The sequence below is a fragment of the Sinohyriopsis cumingii genome, chromosome 1, assembly GCF_028554795.1.
Source record: "Sinohyriopsis cumingii isolate HCF-2022 chromosome 1, ASM2855479v2, whole genome shotgun sequence".
Classification (NCBI taxonomy): Eukaryota; Metazoa; Mollusca; class Bivalvia; order Unionida; family Unionidae; genus Sinohyriopsis; species Sinohyriopsis cumingii.
In genome coordinates, this window is record NC_142961.1 from 59,203,093 (window position 1) to 59,215,336 (window position 12,244).

Consider the following 12,244-nt stretch of genomic DNA (forward strand, 5'->3'; position numbering starts at 1 on the left):
GTAAAAATATTTTTGGGATTTCAAAAACCGGAGGATTATTCCTTGTGTTTCTACAAGGAACTGTAGACAACAACATTGAACTGGATACAGCATACGTCATCGCCTTCCATCTTGGATTGTTCGTCGGGACTCAAACTTGAAATCATCAAAACATTTTATTATTAGGACTTCTAAACTTTTATTTGTAGATTATTCTTGGATTTTTTTTTTTTGGCTTTGATTCTTAAAACCGTAAGTTCTTATTCTTTTATTTTTACAGCATTTTCCCAGGGAAATAAATTATTTGTTAATTTTTTCAAAGCTTGTTGTTTTCATTCTTTCTGCGATGCTGTTTATTCGAGCCTAAACATGCAACATAAGAACTGGGGGCTCATCCGGGATTTTGAATTTTGGCTAAGATATTTTAGAAAACTTTGTTGTCTTTTTTATTTGAATTCCCTATGTTTTTGAAGTCTTAGTGAAATTGACCAACATTTTCTACAACGTCAACAAAAGTGGAAATCTTTCTTTCAAATCGTACCCAGGAACAATAAGATCTTTTCAAAAAAGATGAACTGATTCAACTTTCCAGAAAATACGATATTTCTGAGGTAAAGACTTCCTTAACGAAACAAGAAACAAGAAATATTTTGGTTCAGCATTAGGCAGAAAAGAATTTTTTGGATAAAAATGCTTTGCTTTCGATCATTAAGTATGTATCAGACTCTGAAATAAAAGTGAAGGAATTAGAATTAAAGTACAATATGGAATTGGAGTTGAGGAAGCTGGAGCTTCAGAAAGAATAAAGACAAAAAACAAACGAAATTACAAGCGGAAAAAAGAGAAAGATGGACAAATGCAGTTACAAGAAAGAACAAATGCAGTTACAATATGAGAGAGAGAGAGAGAGAAAACGTGGAAGCGTTGTGCATAGACAACCCGATCTATGAACTTACGATTGGCAATGTACAAGGATCTAGGCTCCCGACCTGTCAAACTTCCGATTCCCGATCATCCAAGCAATGTAAACAAGTGCTCAGGTAAAAGGAAGATAACAAAACTTTACGTAAATTAAAATTACCGGAAGCCATTACAGATATCTGCCCCGAAGCATTTCAGAATGAGCAAAAATGTGATGCGTCTCTACGTGCAAACGCGAAGAAAGCATTATCGGGTCCCGTGAGGAAGTGTAAGAACGGGGTTCCTCTAAATTCCTTACTCGAAAAGGTTTAATGTATAGGGAATACTCTACACTTGATAGGAAGTTCTTGCAACTAGTGGTCCCCCATAAATCCAGGTCGCATGTACTCGAGGTCGCGCAGGAGTCGAGTATGGCGGGTCATTTAGGCATGAAGAAAACAACAGAGAGGGTATTAAGAGAATTTGATTGGCCTGGTGTCAATAGCGACGTAGCGCGGTTCTGTCGCTCGTGCGAAGTTTGCCAGAAAACTGTCTCTAAGGGCAGGGTAACTAGAGTACCGTTAGGTCAAATGCCATTGATAGATACTCCGTTTAAAAGAGTGGCCGTTGACATTGTGGGACCTATATGTCCACATACAGATCAGAAAAACCGAAACATCTTGACGCTGGTAGATTGCGCTACCAGATACCCCGAAGCCATAGCTTTGCCATCGATTGAAACCGAACGTGTATCCGAAGCGCTCGATGACATGTTCAGCAGGGTCGGAGTGCCCGAAGAGGTTCTTACGGACTGTGGAGCTCAATTCATCTCAGATCTCATGGCAGAAATTAGAAGGTTGTTGTCCCTTAAACAGTTGCGCACGACACCCTACCGCCCTATGTGCAATGGGTTGGTCGTGAAATTCAACGGGACGTTGAAGCAAATGTTGCGACGGAACAAACTTAAAGACCTAATAATGCTTCCTACCTTAAATAAACTCAGCATGTTTTTGTTTCTTCTATGTTTTCTAATTTCATAGTGTTTGTGTTCGTAATCTTATCATTATATATGTTTTTTTATCTTGTAGGTGTTGTCTAATGTTGTAAAGCGCTTAGTAAAGATTAGGCGCTCTACAAAGTCCTTATTATTATTATTAGTATGTATGCGGAAATACCGAAGGATTGGGATAGGTATCTGAACGCAATTCTGTTCGCGTATCGTGAGGTTCCTCATAAAAGTTTAGGCTTCTCCGCGTTTGAACTATTGTATGGTAGGACAGTTTGTGGTCCTATGCGCATTTTACGCGAACTGTGGTCAGACGAAGTCGCGGACGAAGAAGTCAAGACTACTTACCAATACGCAGTAGATTTGCGCGAACGATTAGAGAGTACATGTCGAATGACACAAGACAAACTCGCGAAATCTAGTCGTAGGTACGCGAAGTACTACAACCGAGGAACGCGGAGTAAAACGTTTGATGTAGTCAATCAAGTGTTCGTGCTTCTCCCAACAAATAAAAATAAGCTGCTATTCCAATGGAAAGGTCCATACGAAGTCAAACAGGTGAAAGGCGAAATGGACTAAATCATTGCAGTGGAGGGTAAGTCCAATATATTTCACGCCGATATGCTTAAACTCTACCTAGAAAGACCTAGACAAACAATAGATAAAGGGGTCTTGAATGTAGTATGCATAGCGGTGATAAAGGATAAGTCGTGTGACGAATCGGAATCGTCTCCAGTACAGAAATGCCCCTTGAATACCCCATTGACGTAGGGAAAGAAGGTATTGACCAGATCAAAGTGTGCCCGAATTTAGCAGTGGGTCAGCGTACACAGATATTGGAGGTTTTATCTCAATACCCTAACGGATTGATTCAACACGAGAACAAGTTGAATACCTCTGAGCCGATCAGGATTAAAGAATATCCAATACCCTTTAATGCGCGGGAGACAATCAACGAAGAAGTGGGGAAAATGTTAGACAAGGAAGTGATAGAACCTTTCAGTTCCCCGTACCCGTCCCCTGTTGTGTTAGTCAGAAAAAAAGACGGGAAGAACCGTTTTTGCATTGATTTTCGGCAATAAAACAAAATCACCGTGTTCGACGCAGAACCAATGCCAGATATGGAAAGTTTATTTTCGAACTTGGCAGGTCATAAATACATTCCCAAATTAGACCTTACCAAAGGATATTGACAGATACCAATCGCTGTAATGCTCGCGAGTTAACGGCATTCGCGAATCCGAAAGGTCTTTATCAATTTAAAGTTATGCTTTTCGGTTTAGTCAACGCCGGTGTGTCATGCGTTCGTCTCATGCGTAAACTGTTAAACGGTATGGAAAACGTCGACAGTTTTGTAGATGATATCTTTGTTTATACACGTACATGGGATGAACATGTTAAGGTATTACGTGATCTGTTCGATAGACTTCACACTGCAAATCTTACAGCTAAGCCCACCAAATGTAGTATAAGGTATTTTAGCCTAGAGTGTCTGGAACATCTCGTGATGGATTCGGTCAGTTGAAATCTCACCCAGACAAAATAGGAGCAATCAAAGATGCACCTAGACCAGAAACTAAAAAACAAGTATGATCTTTCCTAGGTTTGAATGGGTTTTACAGGAAATGTGTCCCCAATTTTGCGGCTATTTCCAGCCCATTAACAGACTTGACTAGGAAAGGGCAACCGAATAAAGTTCCCTGGGGAGTGTGCCAGGAAAAAGCATTTAATGCTTTAAAACAGAAACTGGTAAGTGTACCAATCTTAAAGTTGCCAGAATTGAACAAAACTTTTGTGCTGAGGACTGATGCGTCCGATACGGGTCTTGGGGCTGTTTTACTACAGGAGCAAGAGGGGATGAAATTGCCTATTGCTAATGCAAGTAGGAAATTGATCCCTAGGGAGTAAAACTACTCCGTGATTGAGGATTGAGAAGGAGTGCCTAGCTTTAGTATAGGGGATAGGAAAATTTCATACGTACCTTTTCGGGAGAGAGTTTACCTTACAAACGGACCATCAGCCGCTCTTATACTTGAACAAAGCAAAGGTCACCGATGCAAGATTGTTGCGTTGGGCGTTGTCTTTGCAATCGTATAGTTTGCGGATCGAGGCGATTCGAGGATCGGAAAATGTGGGTGCTGATTTTTTAAGTAGGGTGTAATGAGCAGATCATTTTCGTTCAGTATTCAAATTGGAAGTTTTAACAATTGTTTATGTTCACAGTCTGTGATTTTTCTAAAAGTGTTACCACTTTTTTTGTGGGGGGGGGAGGTATTGTTACGGAATTAAATTCTTTTATTTATTGAATACATGTACTCGGGTTTCGTTTTTTGTTACAACGATACCCGATGATGATTTATGTATATTGTGTCGCATTTCGAAATAGTGAGTTCGGTTCATCCCATGCCGCACGTGCGAAGTGCTCTCGATGGGACGAACCAATGCATATAATGCACAGACTATGTTTGTGTATAAATACTTCAACGTACGTAAGTTTCTTTGCAATACGGAATAGTCTTGTCAGCCGGCAGTCTGCTTCAAAAACTTGCACATCTTCAGCTGTCGAGGTATGTAAGTTTATTAATTTCTAGTTTATAAGCTATAACTACTGTACTACCACGTTTATTTTTTAATATTTGCTATGTAGATTTGGTTTACGAAGTATAATGCACATATTTATATTCTCGTTTTCTACTTAGCAAGGGATTTATATCTGTAATGAAAAGCTACATTTTCTCAAAAAACTGTTTAATACAGTAGGATTCTTATCGAGCAAGATTAGGTTTTTTTTTTTGAACCTGTCATTTTGTAATTATTGTGCTGATAATGTAATCTATATAACTTACCGTGTATAACGTCATTACGTTATTATGCCCGTGTCATGTATAGTATACGGTATTGGATATATTTTCAGCTGTCTGTGACTGGAACGTCTGTGACCGAAGTGTCTGTGTCTGTGTCTGTGACCGGAGTGTCTGTGTCTGTGACCGGAGTGTCTGTGTCTCTCTCTGTGACCAGAGTGTCTTGTGTCTGGAGTGACCAGTGTCTGTGTCTGGAGTGACCGGAGTGTCTAATGTCCGGGGTGTCCGGAGTGTCTAATGTCCGGAGTGTCTAATGTCCATAGGGTCTAATGTTCGGAGTGTTCCGAGTTTTTCGAAGTGTTCCGAGTGTCCAGTCTGTAGCAGCTGTGAAGCTGAACTGTAACAGCCGTGGAGCTGAAACAAAGTGTACTGATGACGGAGTGTCTCTGTACATGTAATTTGTTAGCCGTGAGCTAATTTTGGGGTTCGTAAAACCCAGCGTATCTTTCGGGACTGTACAGATAAGTTGTATCTGTCCCTCTTTTTATCACCATAATTTCGTTACCTGAGTGAATGCATTTTACTACTTGAGTAAAATTTTACATCGTTTACTACCTGAGTAAACTATATCCATCGTTTCATTGCCAAATCGTTGTGAACCATTCACCTCTTGTCTTTGTATTTGCTAAATTAATTTTTCATTTTTCATCAAGTCTGTGCGTTCTTATGTTAATTAAATCCAATATTCGGATTATATACACGCACATATTCATAACTAATTGCTTATGCAAGTCATCCATTATTGAACCTAGTAGTTATATCGTGGTCAAGTGTTCTGTTGTGAATCCGAAAATCCCACCCGGTTATCTTGTTACACCATGGTGCGCCCTTATTTCGCTGTTTTCTCTCGACGAAATGTCAGGACGTCCTTGGTTAGTGGACTTTATACCCTAGGATTAAAATATCAAAGAAGGGTCCATGTAAAAACCTAATAAAGAGGGGACGTAATGGCTCAAATGGAGACGTAAGATATAATCTTACAGCATCTGTAGAGTTCTGATTGCTTTATCTAGCCGCGATGTTCTAGAAATAGGCTGGAAAAGTTTTTTTTCTTCTAATTTTTATACTGTTAGGACGGATCACTACTTTCGTACTGTTCAACAGGCGTTGAAATCAAAATCCTCTAATCAGAAGTTCAGTTAGTACAAACTCTTTGATTCAGTCTATTAATCTGTGCATGTTTTTCAAACCTGGTACCAGTAGGACGCACCTTATATCGCGGTTTGCTATCGACGAAATTCGTCAGGACTTCGTTCGAGAGTTCACTCTATCCCCTAGAGATAAAATATAAAAAAAGGTTCCATGTCAAAACGGTATAAAGATATAATGTTCTCACGGCATGTGTCTTACTCGACTTTCATCTAGCAGTAGATTTCTCGAAATCGTCTCGACAATTTTTTTTTATATAAAAAAAACAAACTTTTAGAACGTGTACCTAGTTAGATAATATGCAGGAAACGCTGAAATTAAAATCCTCTTAGCAGGTGTTCAATTAGTACAAACTATCGATGCAGTATATTAATATTTGCGTGTTGTTGTTTTTGTTGGGTTTTTTTTCGGGGGTGGGGGTGGGGTAATACCAGATACCCATAGGGCGTCCCTTATTATACTGTTTCCTCTCTACGAAATTCGTTAGGACATTTTTCGTGGACGGATCTCTATCCCCTAGAGATAAAATGTCAAAGAAGGGTCCATGTTATAATCTTACGGTATGTGTCGTACGAGACCTCCGTCATCTAGCTGATTTCTCGAAATCGGCTCAACGAAATTTCTCAGGACTTCTTTCGTTACTACACTATCTTCTAGAGATGACATCTCAAGAAGGGTCCTCGTCAACTCTCTTTAAAGATGATACTTAACGACCAAACTGTATAAGTAAGATATCGTCTTCTTGCGTCATGTGCTTTACCTGCCCTCCACTCCCCTTTATAACCCCAATTTCTGGAAATCGGTTACAAGGATGCTAAGTTCCCCAGTTCCAAGGACTTCAAGACAATATTCAAGTCAACTGAAGGCTTCTTAAACTCGTAAATACTCCACATAATTCTCCTCTAAGGACATGACGACCACACACGAGAAATCTCAAAGTTCACACTTGTATGTTTTTTTTTTTTTTTTTTTTTTGTGGTTTCCCTTTTACTTGAGTCATTAGTAAGCTTTTCGAACCCGAATACTAATATTTAACGCTATGCAACACAAGACACGACCCAAATGCCTAATTAATCCTATATCAAATTACAAAACACGTGTTCCTATCAATATCCTAAACGATTCCTACATATAAACAGTGATCTGTCTATATTTAGCTTCATATAGCACTCTCCAATCAGGTTAGAATTACACCACTGAATGCCCTAAAAAGCTTTAATCTGCAATAACTAAGTGGTAACCAATTAGACACTGAATTGGGAATAATGAATAAATAAATATAAAAATAAACGTGTGAATAAGGAATAAGTATTAAAATGTATGTGAAAATATTTGAATCGGGAATAAGTAACTGGTTACTTATTCCTTATTGAATCGGGAATAAGGAATAAGTAACCAACTTGATTTCGCTTAAAATATAAACCAGAACAAATATGACATCGTGATATATCAATGCAAAGGGGAGATTAAATCCACATATACAATGTTGGTTTCTTTTTCTTTCTGCAATCAGCCTGTCAACTCCCAAAAACACGATTGATGTGACCTTTCAACAGCGATGTAGTGTGTTACGTTGACAAAACAAAGACAAGACATTAAAATGTGGGACACACACGATGGTGAAAGTAAAAGTTCCTTTTCATCTAAACAACTTGACAGTTCATTTATAAACCGTGATAATGGCTTTTTCTTCTTCTTCTTCTTCTTCGGCACTAATGTTTAATGTTTAATGTTTGAGTACCCACTTTAGGGTAAAGCTAAAACATGTGCGGATAATATATTAACGAGAAAAGAAAGAAAACAAACAGACGCTCATGATTTATTGAGTCTGGTTGGTTGTTTTGAAGTAAACTCTCATACACAGTACGATGATTACAGAGGGAATCTGAGGTAGAAATGTCAAGTTCATATTTGATGAGCAAGATAAGATTTCCTTGAATGTGGTCTTCCCAACAACAAGCCATTTATTATATTAATATAATGTACCAACATACCGCCTGTTAAACTATGGATGTTCAGTCTGACCGTAACCGAAGAATAATAATCAGGCAAGACGTCCGTGTATAATAACGTTCATGTTTGATTTATTTCATGTATCAGCCAGTCAGATGAATCAAGTAAAAAAGGAATTGAGATTCCAGTCGTTGTTTAAATTCAGTTATGTCCCTTAGAAGCCACTGTGATTTGAATGTCACACATGTGTTGATCTACGTCCCTCTGTTTTACGGAACAATCTATCAATGGATTTATCGTTCATAGCACTATCGTTTGACCAGCCAGATTTGATTTTTGAGTACACTTGTTCATTGAAAGATGCAACTTATTTATTACTATCTTCCTGAATCTTCTACTGCTCTGGGTCTCGAACGATACATCAGCGGTGCCGCGCTCATCCTATGGACCGATCATTTAATTATCTTGTACCGCTCCGGTGGCCTAGTGGTTAGAGCGTCCGCCTCGGATACGGGAGGTCGTGGGTTCGATCCCCGGCTGAGTCATACCAGAGACTTAAAAAATGGTACTAACAGCTGCCTCGCTTGGCGTTCAGCATTAAGAGGTTAGTGTTAGGACTGGTCGGCCTGGTGTCAGGATAATGTGACTGGGTGGGACATCATGCTACATGTCTGCGGCATGATGCCCCAGTGCTAGACATCACTATAAACTGCCACATTGCAGACATCGTAGCGATATGACTGAAAAATTGTTAAAGCTACGTTAAAAATCAAAAAATCACAAATCATAATTATCTTGTGGGGGGGAGGTTGGTTGGAGGTGGTGGTTGGTTGGGACTGGAATTTTCTTTTGAGTCGTCGAGAGACCGTCGTCTAAAAGCTGGCAGAATGTGCGCTATCAACATGAAATAAGCTTTAAACATCAAATTGTGATTATGAAATAGCATATCTCTACATGTTTCAACTGAGACGATTACATACTGTACGCTTTAATAAGCTCTAAATATCTAACTGTGATTATGAAATAGCATATATCTACATGTTCCAACTGGGACGATTATATACTGTACCCTGTAATAAGCAGATATTGATTTTCGTAATTGTGACCGTCTTTTACAAGCGGTTATTAAATCATGGCATGATAACGGATACGTGAAAGCCGATAGACTCATGCACTATCAATCCCGAGAGGAGACATTTAACATTAAAAATGAATAAATCCATAAAGGATTTTCCTTTCTTTCTAGATCTAACACATAAATAGTTTCATATAGATATTAATTTTGCAAAAATTAGCTTCCTATCAAACTTGACAACAACTATTTTAGCTTCTTATCAACGACGTATGTTGGGTCATGAAATATGGTTAAGAACAGACTGTTATGTTTGTCAAAATTATGTATTTCGACTTTTTTCATGTATTATTTAGACACAACAATATAAGTAATTTCATCAGATTTTTTTATTAATATTTAATCAGATCTTTGAACCCCATATTTATATAGTTATTATTCAAAGCAGAGTGTAAAATATAAGTGAACAATCCTTGTATTAATGCTTCGTTTAATCCTTAGCAACACAAATGGGTCACATAATTATTGAGTGGCATTGACCTACAACCTAAAGCAATCATCATCTGTTCAGTTGCTAAGCAGGTATGCAAATTGTTATTTGTATGTCAGGCTTTCGATTTATCCAGTATATTGTTTCATGTTCTATCTCAATTTCATGGTTTAGTAATGAATTTTCTAAACAAAACCAATCATGCGCATTAAGCGTTTGCATTGGTATCCTTATTAACGAGTAATTTTTTCAAATGATTACATTGAAAAGGAAGTTACTATACAATTCTTTACTCGAAAATGTAAAGAGATATCAAAATCAAAATAATGGATTATCAAAAGAGTAATTTTGTTACTGACTGCCTTATATGATCTTTGACATATACATATTTATAATCAATTTTAAGAGTTAAAAATTCATTCATTTATATCTAAGAAAAAGAAATGAAGGAATCAATAACTTTTACCATCCACTGTCTCCTAAATAAGACAAAGTTTGAATTGATTATGTGCAAATATTAGTCCGTTTCCAGACGAAATGGCTATGATGCGAAGTTTTCAATATTCTGACAATATCTGCATTGTAACTTTAATTCATCACATCATGCGGTGCCTTTGTTTCACAACAACTCTGTGTCTTCATCATCGTAACGTTGCTGCTTCGTTCCTTCGCGATGAAGCTATGGGACAAAGTTGTCAGTATGGCAACACAATGTCACACGCAGAAATTAATTGTCATAAACTTTGCAATTTTCAGTCTGTGCTAAAATATTTACCCTAATTCCTACTGAGCAATTGACATCATATAATAGTATATATTGACACTAATTCCAACAGAGCATTTAACATCACATACTACTTTGATTTGTATGGTGTGCTATGCCAAAGAGTAAGCGTGGATACTACTGCTCTGGCCATAGGTCATTAATAGAAAGCAGACCTGGTGATATATGAACCAGTCAGATAGGACAGAAATAATGGGAATTTTATGATCTGCATTTGTTTAACGTAAGACTGAGTGCTAATCTATCTCTCTCTCTCCTTTGCATGCACATTGTTGGCTCTAACACCTGTGTTATATGGACACCTAGTTCATGTGGAGTTGAAACATACTATCGTTGTTTTTTGTTGTTTTTCTAATTGTTTTTTATTAATAAGTCCTTGCCTCAGATCCTCAACTCGTAAGTTGCAGAATAATGTTTGTAATGCATTTTAGAGACAATTTTATGAAGACACGTTTTCCTCGCCATAATTGGTTTAGTATATTTGTCCCATTTTCTCTACATTTAACGGGTAATTTTCCTTATAAAATTATTAACTTAGAGCATTATTCCTTTGTTGAGGACACTCTGTAAGAATTATCTCTATATCTAGACAGTTATCTGATTTCAGAGACAAAACGTTGCATGAATGTATATTTCAAACAATAGTTCATTGTACAGACACACCAGTCTCTGTAATTTTAGACATCTTTATATATTTATTTGAGGCCAGATCCAGGTTATTGCATGGCTTTAGGTAAATTCCTGTTGGCGGTGCCAGGATGTCTCACAAAAACTGTTCAAACCTTGATATATAAATTAACTTCAAAGTTCAATCTCTCAAAGAATTCCGCTTCGAAACTCCTCAAACTTGGCAGTTTTCTATTTTGAATAAAAACAAATTATAGGTGTATAACTTTTGATTAAATTGCAAACATTTTCTAAAGCAAATATGCGAGTGAAATCTGGGCTAAATCTCTAAGCCACGTATTTGTCAAATAATACGTTGAATGTCATTGTAAAGAGACCTTTATAATGACATATTGTCTTCATAATTAGGTACATGAATATATGTACCCCATTTTAGATAACTTTCTAACCACATTGTCTTCATAAATAGGTACACGAATATATGTACCCCATTTTAGATAACTTTCTAACCACATTGTCTTCATAATTAGGTACACGAATATATGTACCCCATTTTATATAACTTTCTAACCACATTGTCTTCATAATTAGGTACACGAATATATGTACCCCATTTTAGATAACTTTCTAACCACATTGTCTTTATAATTAGGTACGCAAATATATGTACCATATTTTCGAGAGAAATTTCTAATGACAAATTGTCCTTATAATTAGGTACACGAATATACGTACCCCATTTTAGAGAGAAGCTTCTAATTATATCTTGTCTCCCTAATTAGGTACACGAATGTATGTATCACATTTTTAGAGAGAAAGTTCTAATGACACCATGTTCCCGTAATTATGTACACGAATATGTTTACCCCATTTTTAAGAGAACCTTTCTAATGACACTTTGTCCTCATAATTAGGTATACGTTTTAGAGAGAAGTTTCTAATGACAAATTGTCCTTATAATTAGGTACACGAATATACGTACCCCATTTTAGAGATAAGTTTCTAATGACAAATTGTCCTTATAATTAGGTACACGAATATACGTACCCCATTTTAGAGAGAAGTTTCTAATTATATCTTGTCTCCCTAATTAGGTACTTGAATATATGTATCACATTTTTAGAGAGAACGTTCCAATGATACCATGTTCCCGTAATTAGGTACACGAACAGAAGTACCCCAAATTAGAGAGAACTTTATAATAACATCTTGTCCAGATAATTTGGTACACGAATATTTGTACCCAATTTTAGAGAGAATCTTTAAATGACAACTTGTGCTAACACTAATATATTGGTACGTTTTGATTCTTAGTGCTATGTATAGTCAAGTTCTTCATTAAAAAACAGTACATGGGTGCATCCCCTCAAAGTACTCCCCGTATTCATGTACGCACTTTCTCAGTCTATTTGCTTTGTTGTTG

The 12,244-nt window shown here is 37.1% G+C and overlaps 1 long non-coding RNA gene across 1 annotated transcript in view; it reads left to right on the forward strand.

Annotated features, from left to right (window-relative positions):
- LOC149806941 (uncharacterized) overlaps nucleotides 1–7,512 on the forward strand; it is a 78,979-nt gene extending 71,467 nt beyond the window's left edge. The window contains exon 3 of the long non-coding RNA XR_016421363.1: nucleotides 4,800–7,512. This is a non-coding gene — a long non-coding RNA (uncharacterized LOC149806941). The remainder of the gene's footprint in view (nucleotides 1–4,799) is intronic.
- The last annotated feature ends 4,732 nt before the right edge of the window (nucleotides 7,513–12,244 follow it).